The following is an 18,203-nucleotide window of genomic DNA, read 5'->3' on the forward strand; positions in this document are numbered from 1 at the left end:
TTTGCATAACTTTTCTTAACCATTCACTGCATGCGTTTTCTTTGAAAATGTGCATTTTCATATACTCTTATCAAAATTATTTCTGCTTGATAGCTTGTACACAGAGTTGTAGAACGTCTGATCTGAAGTAGGTACTTCATTTGTCAGCAACCTTTGGGTATCGGATCCGAGCCGGCAACTTGTTTCATAGCTATCAGATCCGACCTCCTAGCTCCTCCCCTTACCCATAATCCCCTGCCAACCCTGACTGACCTCAGATCTAGTTTGCTGCGCTTAGTGGAAGCAGCTAGATTCAGAGCTCCTAGTCTGTTCAGATAAGTTTTCAACTTATTGTTAAATTTTTTTATTAAAAGGTTGAGTGTGTTAGGTTTCCCCTTATTTTAGTTCTAGAATCTTGTATTTTTTAGTGTAAATTCCTCCCCTCCCCTCGCTGGTGACTAGTGTTTGTGTGGGTCAATGTGTGTTTGGGGCCTTGTGTGAACCCCCTGTTGGACCTTATTATCACCAGGGCGTGGAAGGAGCCAGACACTGTGGAGCCAGTTCCCAAACGCCCCGATAGGATTCTGAGCCCCCCTTCAGAGAGGTCCCACTGGAGCAAGGGTCCCCCTGTAGATGCCATGTTGGTGGCGGCAGCCACCAAGAGGGAATTAGCTCAGGAGAGCCCCTCGGTCCATCCACCGAGCAAAGAGTCCTGCTCGATGGATCGCCTAGGGAAGCGGGTCTTTAGTTCAGCGACCTTCTCAGTAAGGTCCCTGAACCTACATGGCACACATTATTAGGATGCAGCGAGACCTTATCAAAGAGTACGCTGCTTCACCCCCAGAGTCCATGTCGGCGGAGGACAAACAGTTGTACTCCACTCGCATGGCCACTCTAAGATCTATATCGAATACCTCTATGCGGCTTTTGTCCCATGCCACAGAGGGAGCCACTAGAGGCAGCGGAGCAGGCCTAGTCATGAGAAGCCAGGCCTGGCTCCGACATTGTGACTTTGCGGAACCCTTCATGGCGTCATTTGCGGATGCCCCCTTGATGGTTCTGCCTTATTTGGCAAGACAGTTCGCAAGACTCTAGTCCAGAGCGAAAAGGACGGGAAGACGTTGTCTGCCATCGGAGTCCTCTTCTCTGCTCCCCAGAGGTCCTTCTCCAAGAACCAAAAGGGACAAAAGATGTGGTTCCGGAAATCGCAACGTTCCCAGCCTGCTCCGGGCAACCAGTCCTTCTGTGGCAGAGGACGACAGGGAGGACGCCGCCCTAGAGACAGAGGGGGCCCGAAGAATTTTGGGTCCAGAGAAACCTTCTCTGATCGGCCCACGCAGCAACCCGTAGGGGTTGCCCGACTGCTCCACTCTGGAGGCAGTCGGGGGGCGTTTCTCGAGGCACCTGGCAGCTTGGGAGTCCATCACATCGGATTGCTGGGTGCTTCGTATCATATCCAGAGGTTACCGTTCCCAAACTCAGAAACCTCCCCAATGTACCACCCGATCAGAGGGAGGTAGCAGCTGCAGAGATTCAGCAGCTCCTAGAAAGAGCCATCCAACCCGTCCCCCCAGACCAGCGCGGATTAGGTTTTTACTCAAGGTTATTTCTGGTGCCAAAAAAGACTTGGGACTTCAGGCCAATTCTCAACCTCTCCCTTTTGAACCTGTCAGTAACCAAACAAAAATTCCGGATGGTCACTCTTCAATCCATCCTCCCCCTATTGCAGGAGAACGACTGGATGTGCTCAATAGACCTCAAGGATGCGTACTACCACATTCTGATGGACAGATGATCCAGGAGGTTCCTCCGCTTCTGGCTGGGAGCCAGTCACTACCAGTTCAGGGTCCTTCCCTTTGGCCTCACCACAGCCCCCAGGGTGTTTACCAAAGTATTAGCAGTGATAGCGGCCCACCTGAGACTCCAGGGAATGCAGGTTTTTCCATACCTGGACGACTGGCTCCTGGCTGCCCCGACAAGGCATCTACTGCTCAGCTAGGGACTACTTCCTCCGGCTTGCTCCCCAGCTGGGCATCACCATCTACAGGGACAAATCTTCTCTTGCTCTGACTTAGGTGATAGTTTATAGGGGCCAAGTTGGATACAAGAAACCTAGCATTCCTGACTGAGGAACGACTACAAAACCTGAGGCTTCATGTGCGGGCCATCCTCCAATTAGAAGCCCCATCGGCAGAGTTGGTCCTGAGGGCTCTAGGCTCCATGGCGGCGGCAATCACTCTTCTGCCATTGGCTCGTCTGAATATGAGGGTCCTGCAATGGACCCTTCAAGTCCAGTGGTACTTTCTACATTACCCCCTAAGCCATCCTATTCCCCTCAGCAGGGCTTGCAAGAGGGCTCTCTTATGGTGGCTCCAATCTCCAGACCTCCATACGGGAAGTCCCTTCTCCACGCCTCCTCCCCTCGCCACGGTGACCACAGACGCCTCTCGCCTCGGGTGGGGGGGCATTGCTCAGGCAGGACGGTCCAAGGCACTTGGAACGACACAGATACCTCTTTGCATATCAGTGTCCTGGAGATGAGGGCGGTGCTATTGGCGTTGCAAGCACTTCATAACCTTCTTTCTGTAGGAACTATTGCGATCCAGACAGACATGTCAGTTGTCTGGTACATCAACAAACGGGGGAACCAGGTCCTATCCTCTCTGTCGAGAGGCCATGAGAGTGTGGGAATGGGCGATCTCCACCAACCGCTTTCTTATTGCGACGCACATTCTGGGACGGACAGGCTCAACCGCACCATCCTTTCCCCTTACGAGTGGTCTCTCAATCCCCAGGTAGCGAAGCGGATTTTTGCCAAATGGGGGCAACCCTGTTGCAATCTCTTTGCTTCTCCCTCAAATACGAAATGCAACAGTTACTTCGCTCTAATTCCCGCCTTCAGGGAATCCCCGAGAGACACTCTGGTGCATGCTTGGCCTCCCGGTCTACTTTATGCTTGCCCACCTCTACCTCTGATGCTGAAACTCGTACAGAAAGCCAGTCGGTTGGGGAGCAGACTGATCCTCATTGCCCCATTCTGGCCTCGTCAAACGTGGTTCCCTTACCTGTGGTCTCACCTGGTAAATCCTCCTTGAGTTCTGGATCCCCTACCGGATCTAATATCTCCTCCCCTAAATCTCCCGATCCAGAATCTGGACAACCTCAAGTTGACAGCTTGGCTGCTCCAGTTCTACTCCTAGTCAGGACTCCTGGAATTTCTTCCCCAGTTAAAGCCATCCTAGTAGCAGCACACAAACCTTCCACTAGAAAGGTCTATCGCAGTAAGTGGAAACGTTTCTCCATCTGGGCGGAGAATCATAGCTTAGATCCCTTCACAGCGCCGTTACCGACTGTGTTGGATTTCCTTACAGGTCTATTTCATCAGGGGGTTAGCTGCTCTACGGTCAAGGTTCAACTGGCAGCTATCTCTCATTACCATGTGGGACATGAGTCAGGTCCCTTGATTACGGCTAAATTGTGTAAAACCTTTTTCAAGGGTACCTTCCTGCTCAGACCTCCTGTCAAGGAAGTTATACCCCCTTGGGATTTATCACTAGTCCTACAGGCATTAACAGCTCCCCCTTTTGAACCTGCTGCTTCGGTTGATCTTAAGTATCTATCTTGGAAAATGGTGTTCCTTGTCGCTATTACTTCAGCGAAAAGAGTTTCTGAGCTTCAGGCCCTTTGTGTAAAGCCCCCGTACTTGGCCTTTCACCAGGATAGAGTGTACCTCAGGACCAACCCTTCGTTTCTTCCCAAGGTAGCTTCAGAGGCTAATTTCAACCAATCCATTAACCTGCCAGTCTTTCCTAAGTATCAGAACAAAGGAGAATACAAACTGCATTCGTTAGATGTGCATAGACAACTGCGTTTTTACATTCACAGGACTGCTGGTCATAGACAATCCGACCAGTTGTTCATCTCCTTTGCCAAATTTAACTTAGCTGTCTCTAAGGTCACTTTATCACGATGGATCTCAGTGTATTCTATCGGCCAATGAAAGTTCTGGGAGGCCCGCACCTCAGGGAGTTCGTGCACATTCTACTCTCTCTATATCTACCTCCGCTGCATTTAGGTCTAGTGCGTCTCTAGCTGATATTTGCTCCGCAGCCACTTGGGCCTCATCTCATACCTTTATCAACCATTATAAGCTGGACATTATCTCCAGAGGGAGAGCATCTTTTGGCTCCGCAGTGCTCCGGAAAATCCTTCCATGATGGCCGCCCAAGATCCAGATAGCTGGGGACTCTGTCCCAAAGGTTGCTGACAAATGAAGTACCTACTTCAGATTAAGAAGTTATGTACTCACCATAACGTTCCATCTGAGTAGGAAACTTCATTTGTCTGCAACCGTCCCCCCCTCCATCCCCAAGACCTTCGGAATTTTTAGTTCCTGGATGTCCTTCTAGTCCCCTTCGGGACGTATTTAACCTTTTTAGCTGCTTGTATGAGGGCAAACTTGATCTGAGGTCAGTCAGGGTTGGCAGGGGATTGTGGGTAAGGGGCGGAGCTAGGAGCTCTGATCTGAGAGCTGTGAAACAAGTTGCCGGCTCGGATCCGATGTCCAAAGGTTGCAGACAAATGAAGTTTCCTACTCAGATGGAACGTTATGGTGAGTACATAACTTCTTATTTTCATGCTTTTAGCCACAGCTCATTCCAAATTTAACAGTGATTATAGGTTCATAGGTTCATACTAGGCTATCTGCCCGAGGGCATTTACAAGCCTAGCCCATCGTTTTGTGGCTTACGCCACCCCTTTAGTATGGGGAACTATACCCATTATTTTGCTGTGCCTCTGTCGAGCAGTGACACTGAGGTAATCCCTGGGGTATATCTGCGATCTCCCATCCATTGGTCAAGATTTCTCTTGAACAAGGCCAGCGAGGTGCTCTGCCTCACATGTACCGGGATTTTGTTCCACAGCATAGGGAGTCTTTGGGTGATGAATCTATCCCTCCAGCACGTCCTATTAATAGCCGTGTCGAGGTTTAAGTCTCCCCTTGTGGCTCTGATGGATCTAGATTTTTTGAGGTGAAGCATATTCATCAAATCTGGGTTTGACATGGCCTTGTATGTTAGGCAAAGGTCACCTCTGAGCAAGCGGTAAGCTACTGAATAGAGCTGGAGTTCTTTCAGTCGGGCAGCATAGGACAGATTTTTGAGACCCTTTATCCTTTTGGTGAGGAACTTTTGTGGCCTCTCCAGCTGCTGCAAGTGTCGGGTCAGATACATTCCGAATGGGGCATTGTACTCAATCATTGGTCTGATGAGTGATGAGTAAAGGGAGACTATGACCTCCCTTGATCTAGATGAGAATCCCTTCATGATAAGGTGGGCAATGTAGAAGGTCTTCCTAACTACTTTAGCTACATGGGTGTCGAATGACAGACTACTACTACTGATGCATTTCTTGTACATGTCAAGTTTTCCATGACACTGTCTCAACTCCACTATTTCCCTTTTTTGGACGAGCTCACACAGTTCATTTCTTTGAGTTGTTTTAATTGCGTGTTGGTAATCTTTTTAGCTCTACCCACTAATAACTTAACATTAAATATTCTGTCAACATGCCACCTTTCTTCGGATCATTTTGATACCATACTTGATTCTGTTTTCTCCTAATGAGTCATGTAACTTAACCAAATACAGCCTTTGGCTCAATTCTTTTCATTTACAATATTTATACTTTGTTAGAACTTTTGCCTTCAAGGAGCATATAGTGTCCAAAAAAGTGAACTTGCATATGCCAAGTCCAAGATGGACATTTCTCTGAATTTTCCCTTTTCATTGTACAGTAGTCTCTGAGTTAGTATACATGTTTGTGGGGACCCCCCTCCAATCAGGGATGTAAGAGACCCCTCCCCCTGCAAAAAGAAGTTTAAAGGAAAAGATTGGTGTTCAGGATTTGCTCTTTTCATGGAGTTTTGAGTTTTTTTTTTTATTTTATTTTTCCAACATGTCAGCATTTCAGTAGGGAGCCATGGCAAATACATGACAAGCTTGGTCAGCTCACAGTAAACCTGAAACTGCTCTCATCATAACAGTACTTTCTCCCACTTAATCTAAAATGTATTATAAACTTTTGGGGCTTCTTTCTCATCAGACTTCTCATATACACTACTCAGTGTTCGAAACCTGTCAAATTTGTGGATACACATTTCTATTTTCCAGGCAAATTGTTTTGCAGAGAGATTTCATAGAACTTGTAGTTGCACCAGCTTTCAGCCAAAAAAAATCAAATTGCTCATTCGCAATTCATAATTAGTATCATAAAATATCTGGCATCGGAAAATAAGTAATGAAATGAGATTGCATTACCTTCATCAGCTTTTACTCTCGGGCTTGCCCAGTGTTGTGCAGGAAACGGTACTATATGATGTGCACATGAGGCTCTGATAAAGGCAAAGGGTGACAGTATTTTTAAAGATGCAGATGCTATATTGTATCAGTCGCCTTGTGAAGAAAGTGCATGTTTCTGCTATTTCAGCAGGGATTCTATTCCTGAAGACTTCAGTCATGGATCCTGTCTCAAATCAAGATATGTACTTTATGGGAATCCTTGTACTTCCACTCAAGCCTTTTAGTTCTGGAGACATGAAATTAATTTCATAGAAAAGTTTACTTGATTGATTCTAAGATGTTTGGTGTCAAAGGTTCAGTAATGTGACCCTATTTTCCCGACTGTCCTTTAGGGCCAGCTAGCTGTTCCTGCACCACCCACCTCCACCCCAACAAGTTTTCCCTAGAGCAGTTTCAGAATTGATTTTGAATTGGGAAAATTATCTGCCATCATATTTCCATAGCAAGATCAGTCAAAGTTAAACTTTGTTCAAGACGTGATAGCTAATCAATTCTAGAGCATGTTATGACCCAAATTGTATTGCAAGGAAAGTAAAACTGTTTTGCTCAGGGGAAGTCTTGCAAACTAATTACTGAGTAGGCCATGTCTGTTTTGCTTTGCTGCTGCATCACTTTATGATTCTGGAAGAAAAATAAGCTTCTTTCTGGTCCAGTTGGACCTTCCTCCAGTAGTCGAATTGTGGTTTCAGGCCTGTGTTTCACAAGGGTGTTCAAAGTATTGCCATCTTGACTGAACCACTCAAGTTTACCAAATATTACATCTTGAGCATTTAGTCCGGGGCTGGGTTAATTTTGGAAGGCAGTATTGCAACATCCAAACATAATCTTTCCTCCTTTCTTTGCTTCCTGTTTGGAACTTGTTACCTACAAATGTTTTAACCTGGATTGCCACAAATTAGCTGGTGTAGTGAAACCTACAGTAATTCCTGATCTTTGTCTCAGTTAGTAGGTCTGGAGCCTTCCCAACCATCTCAAAAGTGATTAATTTGAAGTTGATATTTAATGGGCCTTATTCCTAACTTCTTGGAGTTGGACTCCAGTGGAAAAGGAATGAGAATTTTGTAGTGTTATATTTTAAATTCAATTTTAGTCAAGTTCTTAAAAAGTAGGCTTTATGTAGCACACTGTATAGCACCATAAAGACATTCATAATCAGCTCTGTTAAGTGAACTTTAAAGCTGTGCAATTCAAAGGAAGGACGGTCACAATAGTTCATATCAAAGGTTCCAACTTGCATCCAAAAGGTAAGCTTAGTAAGGAATTGATGGGTATGATTCCTCAAACATCTGCATATCAAATGAAGGCATTCCTGAGAAGTTTATTTAATCTACATTAGCATAGCTTAACAAAAATTTCTCATTCTGATGTGTAATCTCCCCTTTATCCCCATCAGTAACAGATTCTTCATTGACTGCATTTCTCTTCTGAAATGTATTTTTTTCCTGTTTGGTTAAACAGTCAATTCAGTTTGGGGGTCTCTATTTTTTTTTTTTTTTTTATTTCTCTGTATGATTATGAGCAAGCACATAACGAAGTAAAACAAGGTGTACATGTGTTCGCATGCATACGTGTGTGTGTGCAGATACATGTAGAGATGTATAGATATAGATGTTGGTGTGTGTGTTTGTGTGTATGTATATAATATATATATGTTGCATATCTGTGTTTATTTGTAGAATGGACAACTGTGTAAGTTACTTGTATTAAAGATGTTTTATGCAGCAAACTTGACCGTTACATGAAAATTTGCTGTGCTGCTTTAAAAGTGATCTTGTAAAATTTTTCTACCTATAAGCATTAACCAGTTTGAGACCAGAGGTCCCTCTCCCGTGGTCATTGGAGGCATGCAAAAGGACTTTACTCAGGGTTATCTGTCTGTATTTGATGGCTTATGGACTTCTACCTTAAATGTCTCTTGGGACCCTGCAAAAACATTTTTTCTGTTTTGATACTTTGTGGATCTGATTGTGGTTTCCTTTTGATGGATATCTAGGTTCCCGTATGTATGTGTTTATATGTATGTCCGTTTTTTTTCTTTTCTGAAAATATCAGTTGAATGTCGCCTTTGGTCTTGTGTTTTTACTGTTTTATGGCCAAGTAGGCTAATGGACATGGACCTTGCTAGAGCAAAGTTTTAAGATGCAAGTCGCATAAGAGTAAAGGAACATGCCAAAATGTTACTGACATTGGACAGTAGTTTTCTAAAACTGTAACAGCACATCAGTGTAAAATAGTTTTATTTCAGCTTATTAGGCTAAGTGCTTCATTCATGCGTCTACCAGACAGCATTGCTGCAGTTTGTGTTCTGATGCTTTTGATTATGAAAAGCTTAACTGTCCTAGTGCAGATTTTGATAAATTGTGAAACTAATAATGTTAGCAGTTAATGCAAAAAATAGTTTTGTTTTCCTGTTCACACTGACCACTGCTCTACAATGTTAGCACACAAAAATATTTTCCAGATCATTTTACTTGAATCCTCAACTTATCTAGTTTACTAGTTTAAGTGTGACCCTGTTGCTTTGAGTCTTTGATATTAACTGCAGAGTAAAGTTGTGATGCTGTTTAAGAGCACTCTGAAAATGTGTACAATTTTAGGAGTGGAGGTAGCCAGGCATACAGCCATGTAATACTAATTCAGTTTTTGAACCGAGTTAGATTTTCGCTAGCAAAAGGGCATGCATTGTCCCAGCCTTCAAAATACATTAATCAAATTCAAAAGATACACAAGTACCAACAAAAGATGAAGGCGTACACATTTAAAAGTTCCCATTGCGACTGTTTTAATGCATGTGCTGCCTCCTTATTTAAGTTATGTACTGTAGATAGAGGGCAGTTTTGGTACTCCTCAGAATGGGTCTGGTAAAAGTCTGGAATTTGGCATGCAATTTCCAAAAGCCCTGGCTATACCTCAGTTTTTAGGCAATGGATATTCTAGTCAAGTTAATTACTGTTTTGGAGCTGTACTTGTAGAAGTCTAATTTGAGCCATCATGTAATGGTCATCCTGTGCATTGCTATCCATTATAGAGCTCTGCTCTTAGAACATTGAGTGGTCCTTGCAGTCATCTCTGGAATTAATAATAAAATAAACTGGTAATGTAGCAACTGTCTACTTCATATTGAGTCATACAGGGTGAAGCTAGCTGTGAAAACATACTGGTATCTGTTGTGCAAGTAAACCATTGTGTGGATTGGTACCAGTGCCTGTGTGAGAATTGGAACATTCACAAATGTGCACAAAGATACTCCGCAGACTGTGGAACACAATAAGAACCCTTTCTAGATGTGCAAGTGATCTTCATGTTTCACTGTTGCAGTCATCACATTTAGGTTATCCCGGCCAGGGTAGCCCTCGGCCGGGCCAAATACCAGGGACTTAGTATTTCTCCGTTGGTTGTCGCTTGAGGACTGATGTCAGGTCATCAGTAGTATAAAGTCAGGCAGCCGATGCCATTACATCAGTCTTTCTTGCCATGGAGCCCGAAGCAGAAGCAGTTCACATGAGAGCCAGTCCGAATTGAAGTCTTCTAATGCTAAGTATCCTTTTTTCTTGCACTAACCGATGTCAGGAAGTGAATTCTCACCTGTGGAAATCAAATACCACACCGAGACTTCCAGTCTTACTGTGCAACTTGTATAGGCCCAGACCACACCATCCCTCGTCACTTCTGTACTTTGCTCAATGCCAGAACTATCCATTGTCGGGCCGTTATTGTCCAGATATTTTTGTTTACAGTCTTTGAATTCTGGTATGGCTTGGGTAAGCCATTCAACAGCGGATCTTCCGAAAAAGTGTAAAGATAAAGACAGACCGCACCAGTCCAAACCTACCAACGATGCTTCCGTTAAGCTAGTCGTCAGTCCTCCAGTACTCTGAGGAGCTTTCACAGCCCCTGATGCCCATTTTCAGTTAATTCGTAGGCTGCTACTGAGACGCCCATTTTCAGTTAATTCGTAGGCTGCTACTGAGACTTTTGGAGTCCGGTATGCCGCAAAACTCTTCGTCTAAGTATCCTGCGGACATCTCTACCTTGGATGGGTCTGGAGCCACAGGCTTCCGAGGAAGTCCTTCGCACCACCGAATCTCGATGCAAACATACGTCTTTTGTGACTACTATTCTTTTGAAAATAACAGAGTTCCTTAGGCCCAGGGTTCGAACCACACCCAAGAAGCCGCCTATCCACTGTCAGGTGCCTGCTTGTTTGTCTCAGTCTCAAATACCTAAAATGGCGGAAGACCTTATGCTGATCAGAGGAAGCCAAGCTACCCCCTCAAAAAGGAAAATTTATCTGTCCCCAGTAGTTCTGTCTGACCAAGAGTCAGATAAATCTGATGCACCTGACTATGAAGACGTACAACCTCCTCCACTTAAGAGGGTTCCGATGCAGAGGATTCCATTCCTTCAGCCTCTCCCCCAGAGGATTTTTCCTTTGGGGAAACCCTGCGTACTTGGGAGCATTTCCAAAGGAAAAGTCAGGACTATCCTCAGTCTAAAAAGAGACTCGGAATTCCTAGATCTTTCACAACACAGACCCTTGGCCATCCCACCAGTTCTGGATGTGGTGGATGATGTTTTCTTTGAATCCAGTTTGCCTCCTGACACCCTGCCTCCCTCTCCCAGAAAACCAGACCGGTACTATAGAGTCCCTGACTCTCACAAATACCTTTTCAAAAATCCTACAGCTGACCCTGAGGTAATTTCTCAAGGGCCAAAAGGGATTAAAGCAACCTCTGCTAAGAATCCCACACCCTCAGACAATGATTCACAGGCATTAGACAGATGGGGTAAAAAAGTATACACCTCAGCTATTCTTGCTATCAGGGGACTAAATTTTTTGTTCCATATGCTTAAATATCAGGAATGTACTTTGCAACTCCTTAAAGAAAAAATTCTTCCTTTCCTACTTGGGCAGAATGTAAAGGTTTACAGGATTTAATGCATTCTGCAAGTCAAGTAACTAGACACACTTGGCACTGTGGTTTTGACAGCCTAGAAGCTTTTTGCAGGGCAGCAGCCCCTGGATCTGTCATTAGAAGACATGCATGGCTTAAGGAACAACCCCTGCCAAACCATGTCTGATCTAAATTGTTGGATGTCCCCTTGCACAAAGATAACTTATTTGGCATGAAGGCAGAAGAGGTTTTAAGAAAAAGCAAAATCTATGCAAACAGTTAAAAGATTTCTTACAGGTACAGCCCCCTAGATTCAGCAGAGATTGCCCCTCCAAGCACTGGTCCTTTCCTGCTCCGACTAAACAGGCCCAGACTAGGACCCATGGAAACAGACCCCCTCAGACAGCAGCCCCAGGCAATGCAGAGTTCTAAGCAGTGGACTACCTCCACTTCAAACCCAGGGAGTTCTAAGCCACCCCCTTATGGTAAGAGCAATAACTCGCCTCCTCCCAACCTCCCCTATACCCACCCTCACTTACCCCTAGGAGGAAAGCTCTCCTTTTACTTAAGCACCTGGATCACCATTGACAAGGTCCAATGGGTTCTGAACATTGTGTCTCAGGATACAAATTCTCCTTCCACACCCTTCAGCTCCAAAAGGGTTCCCAGATCTTCCACCAAATCAGTGGGCAGAGGCTCAAAAGCAAATGTATTCCCTGCTCTCTGAGGGCAGTAGAACACATTCGTGTAGAACAGATAGGCTGAGGCTTCTTTTCCAGACTTTTTTCTGGTGCCCAGAAAAGAGGGCACCTGGCGCCCCATCCTCAATCTATCCATTCTAAACATCTCCCTGGTGATCCCAAAATTCAAAATGCTCAACCTCCAGCAGCTGCTAGCCATGCTGTCCAAGGGCGCATGGCTAGCCACCCTAGATCTAAGAGGCCTACGTCCACATTTCTGTCAGGCAGTCATGCAGGAAATAGCTCCATTTCAGGGCAGGATCTCAAAACTTTCAGTTCTCTGCCCTTCCCTTTGGCTTATCTACTGCTTCCAGAGTTTTCACAAGATGCCTGGCTCTGGCCATTGCCTTTTGCAGGCAAAGAAATATTCAGATTTACCCCTACGTGAACTGCCTTATTCGGGCAGACTGCCAGGAAAAAGCTGCTCAAGCACCTGACCTTTGTAAAAACCCTACTAACCTCCCTAGGGTACACAATCCATGAAAAGAAATCAAAGCAGGTGTCCACCCAAAGGATAATCTTCCTGGGAGAGTCTGGACACAGCATCCCAGATGGCATACCTTACACCAGAAAAACAATTTCCTGACAGCCTGCTTCTCTAAACTGGCCACCAGGCCCCAGCTTTCTGCAAGGAAAATCCTGCAAGCTCAGGGGTTCATGGCATCCTGCATACTCCTCATTCCATATGCCAGACTGCATATGAGGAAACTTCAGTGGTACCTCAAGAGCCTTTGGTGTCAACATTCTCAAGACCTGGAAACCCTTCTACCTATAATTCCTTGCCTCATAAAAGATTTTTTTTGGTGGGCAACAGCATGCTCCCACAACAAGGGACTGCCCTTTTCCCCCCACACCCCGCCTCCCAGACCCTCACCACAGACTCCTCAGACTACGCTTGGGCAGCACACCTGGATGCCAGGTGCATACAGGGCCAATGGATCCCACAGCAAATCCCCCTGCACATCAGTCAAAAAGAGATGATGGCTGTGCAGCACACCTTAATAGCTTTCAAACCCCTCTCTCCAGGGGTTCTCCTGATCAAAACAGACCAGCACCACTGTGATGTGGTACATCAACAAGCGCAGAGAGACTCTCTCCTACCTTCTATGCAGGCTGGCCATGATCCTTTGGCTCACAGCCACTTCCATGCAACTACATCTGTTACAGCAATAGCTACCAGGCTTTCTCAATTCCCTGACAGGCTAGTTAAGCAGAAACCTTTTGGACCCACACGAGTGGCAGCTCAACAGAAGTACCTTCACCCTAATAACTCGAATGGGGAACCCAGAAGGTCGACCTCTTTGCCTCCCACACCAACCATCAGCTCAGCAAGTTCTGCACCAGGGAGCATCACTGCATGGCTTGGAAAGTGGATGCCCTTGTCCTTCCCCTGGGTCAACCTCTCGGCCTATGCCTTTTCTCCTCTACCCCTCATCCCCAAGGTACTGCTCAAAATAAGGGAGGAAAAACCAAGGACTATTCTAATAGCCCCAGACTGGCCCCAGCAACACTGGTACCCCTTGCTGCACAGCCTGTCCCCGGTGATTCCATGGCATCTTCCTCAGATTCCAAACCTCCTAACCCAGAGGGAAGGGGAATTCATGCATCCCCAATTGCAGATGCTGTTTGGCAGCTTGGCTTATTCCCTAACCGCTAACCAAACTTCCACTCTCAGTAAACAGGTTCTGGATGTTATCTGTGAGGCCAGACACCCTAGCACCAGAAATTGTTATGCAGATAAATGGAAAAGGTCCTGCACCTGGATCCAAGCTAAGGGGGCCAATGTGGCACAGCCCTCTCATCCTGGATTACTTAGCTGACCTACTACACAGTGGTCTCTTTCTCCTCTATTAAAATTCATGCCTCTATTTCTGCTCATTTTCCCACCGAGCAGCTCCTTTTCTCACACCCTTTGATCAAACAGTTCCCCAGAGGGACTAGCAATTTGAGGTCCCCCAGAAGGGCACCAACACCAGCGTGGGACCTTAACTTTGTCTTAGAAAAGCTCACCCTGACCCCTTTCGAACCATCTTCTTTGGCAGAGCTAAAATTGTTCTCCTGGAAGACGGCCTTCCTTCTGGCCATCACTTCAGCCAGAAGAGTCTCTGAGCTGCAAACACTCATGGATGTGGAACCCTTCATCTTCCATGCAGTCTGAGTATCCCTCAGAACTAACCCATCCTTCATGCACAAGGTGGTGTTCAGTGTGGCTCTCAACCAATCCATTCATTTGCCCACCTTCTTTCCTAATCCCCAGAACAAGGGGAAAAGGGTTCTTCACTCTAGATGTGCAGAGATAGCTCTGATACTATCTGGACAGGACTAAATCCTCCAGAAAGTCTGATCAATTGCTGGTTAGTTTTGCTACAGGGGCAGGAGGCAAAGCCATCTCCAAGCAAACCATTTCCTAGTGGATAGCACGCTGCATCCATTTCTGCTACAGACAGCATGGTAAGCCTCCCCCCAAGGGGGTTAGGACACACTCCACCAGAGCAGCCTCCACCTCTGCGGCTTTCCTCAGAGGAGTCCCCACCAGGGGCATCCTGGAGGCTGCCACATAGACATCTGTTAACACTTTTACTAAGCATTACCACCTGTCTCTCTTCTCCAAATCCAGGGCAGAGTTTGCCTCTGCAGTCTTGCAGGACATCCTAGCCAGCCCCTAGCTTCCTTGACTGCCTCCACCCATTTCCTCAGCTTTGGGAATCTACCCAAATGTGATGACTGCAACAGTGTAACACTAAGAACATAGTACAGTTGTGTACACTTACCATAAATGTAGATGTTTGAGTGTATTCACTGTTGCAGTCCTGGATGTCCTTCAAGAATGCAACTGCAGTCATAACATATGGGTTGTCCTGCCTCAGGCAGCCCTCGGTCGGCCGGATTCCAAAGTCTGGGTCCGGCGTCGGCTGGTGTCGCCTCCTCCGACGTCAGAGCGGCTGGAGTATAAAGGCATCGGCCGATGCCATCTTCAGTCTTTCTTGCCGCGCGGTGCCCGAAGCAGAAGCAGTTCGCAAGTGCCGGTCGGTCAGCTCCTGTGTTTTCAGTACCGAAGTCATCTAAAAGCTAAGTACCCCATTGGGGAACATTTTTTCTTGCCTCAGCCGATGTCAGAACAAATTGAGAAAGTTAATAATTGTTTGTCTTGTGGTAAACAAATACCTCATAAGGACTTCCATTCTTACTGCCTTTCTTGCCTGGGCCCAGACCATGATGTCTCGGCCTGTGCTGCCTGTGCTTGCTTTAATAAGCGCACTCTCAGGCGCCGGGCAGAATTTGCCGAAGACTTTTTCGGTGAATCTTTCGCATATATTATGCCGTCGGATCAACCGACAACTCAATCTGCCAAAAAACGAAAGGACCGGGACCGACATCCTCGGCCCGCGTCCACTACCGATGTTTCTCCTATATCCTCCGCTAGTGCTTCGGTCCCTTCGGAAGCGGTGATTCAACCGCTCCAGGCCGACGACACAGCGTTAACACGTCCTTAGGTCTCTGAGACCTCTCCGGTGCCGGTTGTTGATTTTCCTCTGGAAACCGAAGTTCTGGATCTACCCGACACCATTCCCGTAGACAAGGTTACTCCTGCACGTGGGGCTGCAAGGCCTCCTGTATCCATGTCTATCAAGGCCTTTGTACGTGCTAAGGCCGCCAGCCAGGCCAAGGCCCATCCTAAACCTGCTGCTCAGGCCCCTTCTGATAAACAGATCATGTCTCTTGCTGCAGATCTTATTTCTCTTATCAGGGGGTCTCAGCCTCACCCTGACAGAGGTTCTCAGCCACCTGCAGAGAAAAGGCCCAGAACTGAGCAGGCTGACAACCTCTCTTCAGATGAAGCCTCTGGGGATTCTGAGCATTCAGATACCCAAGAAGAATCCTTCCAGGCCTATGAGGACTCTGATGCTGAGGAATCAATTCCCTCTACCTCCCCTCCAGAGGATTTCTCATTTGAAGTCCTGCATTCTATGAGGGAACATTTTAAATGGCAGAGTCAGGAATTCTCTGATTCCAGGAAAAGGCTTCGTACCTTCCTCAAGCTTCCCCAGCACAGACCTTTAGCTATTCCTCCAGTTATGGATGTTTTGGATGATAGACTCCAGTGCTAACCCTGATTCTCTACCCCCTGCTCCTGTCAAGCCAGACAGATATTATAGGGTTCCTGACACTCTCAAACATCTTTTTAAGGCCCACTCTGGATCTAGAAACTATTTCACAGGGCCCCAAGGGAGTGGCTACTTCCACTGCCAAGAATCCACTGCCAGCGGATAGGGAAGCTAGGTCCCTGGAGAGATGGGGTAAAAAAGTTTATACCTCTACCACCCTAGCCATGAGGTCACTTAACTGCCTTTTTCATATGTTTCAGTACCAGGATTTTTTACTGGATGATTTACAGAAAAAGCTAGCCTCTCCAGAGCCTATTGACAGAAAAGCATTGCAGGATCATATACATAACACTCAGCAGGTTAACAATCATTTTCTTCAGTGTGGTCATGATGCATTGGAGGCTTCATGTAGGGCAGCTATGACTGGGGCTGTGATACGTAGACATGCTTGGTTAAAAGATCAGCCATTGCCAGACCATGTTAAAGTAAAGTTACTTGATGCACCTCTGGAAAAACAGAAGCTTTTTGGTGCTAATGCACAAGATGTGTTGAAATCTATTGAGGAAAAAGCTAAGTCAGTACAGACGGTCAAGGATTTCCTCCAGGTTCAGCCTCCCAGGTTTAGCAGAAACTGGCCTTCAAAGAATTGGTCCTTCCCAGACTCTAACAAGTTTCAAAGGGGAAAAAGCAGGCATGCCCGAGGTAGAGGGCAATACCGAGGATCCTACAGGGGCCGCCAATGGCAACCTCCAAATCAAAGAAGTGGCGCAGGCAGCCCTGCTGCACCACAAGGACAATCACAATGACTTGACTTTCATTCCGCCTACAAAGGCTCAGAGAAGCACCTTTGGGTGGAAAATTATCCTTATTCTCAAAAAACTGGCATATCTTAACCAAGGACAACTGGATTCTGGATTTAATAGACAAGGGTTACAGATTCCACTTCCATACTTTACCAATAAGACAAGGCATGCCAAACCTGCCACATCATCAAAGGGCAGAGGCACTCACTCAAGTCTCAAAGCTGTTAAGTATAAAAGCAATAGAGAGGGTTCCTCCTCAGGAACAAGGCCAGGGATTTTACTCAAGACTGTTCCTTGTTCCAAGAAAAGAAAACAAATGGAGGCCTATACTGGGCTTGTCTACTCTAAATACTTTTCTCATTGTGCCAAAGTTCAAAATGCTGACATTGCAGCAACTCCTTCCCATGCTGGGCAAGGGGTCTTGGCTGGTGACTCTGGACCTCAAGGAGGCATACCTGCATGTCCCAATCAGACAAAGCTGCAGAAGATACCTCAGATTTCTTGCAGGGACAGAGCATTATCAATTCTCAGCATTGCTGTTTGGCTTATCTACTGCGCCCAGAGTATTTACGAAATGCCTGGCATCAGTAGTGGCACACTGCAGACTCCAGGGGATTCAAATATACCCCTACCTGGACGACTGCCTCATACAAGCAGACAACAAACAAACCTTAATAGCAAATTGGACTATGTCATTCAACTACTGCAGGCCTTGGGATACACAGTCAACATTCAAAAGTCAAGACTACTACCATCCCAACAGATTATTTTCCTAGGAGCCAAACTGGACACAGAAACACAAATGGCCTACCTCACAGAGGAGAAACAACAGCAGTTACCAGAGTACTTCAAAGGCCTAGCAAAGCTCTCCCAGCTGACTGCAAGGAAAATCCTGCAGGCCCTGGGGTTCATGGCATCTTGCATTCTTCTGATACCTTTGGCAAGACTTCATATGAGAAAGCTGCAATGGTACTTAAAAAGCTTATGGTCCCAACACAGCCAAAGCCTAGAGGACGTAATCCCACTCATCCCATGTCTGCATAAAGAATTGTTGTGGTGGGCTCAAGCAAGTCAGTTAAACAAAGGCATGTCCTTCAACAGACCTCAAGCAGGTCACATGATTACAACAGACGCCCCAGATCATGGATGGGGGCGCACATGGAGGGCAGATGCATTCAAGGTCTATGGACTCCAAGGGAAAGACATCTGCACATAAACCAAAAAGAGATGTTGGCAGTGATACATGCAATCGAGACTTTCGAAAAATCACTACAAGGACATTTGCTAATAAGGACAGACAACACCACTGTCATGTGGT

The sequence above is a fragment of the Protopterus annectens genome, chromosome 2.part1 (genome assembly GCF_019279795.1).
Source record: "Protopterus annectens isolate FY-2018-M chromosome 2.part1, PAN1.0, whole genome shotgun sequence".
Classification (NCBI taxonomy): Eukaryota; Metazoa; Chordata; order Ceratodontiformes; family Protopteridae; genus Protopterus; species Protopterus annectens.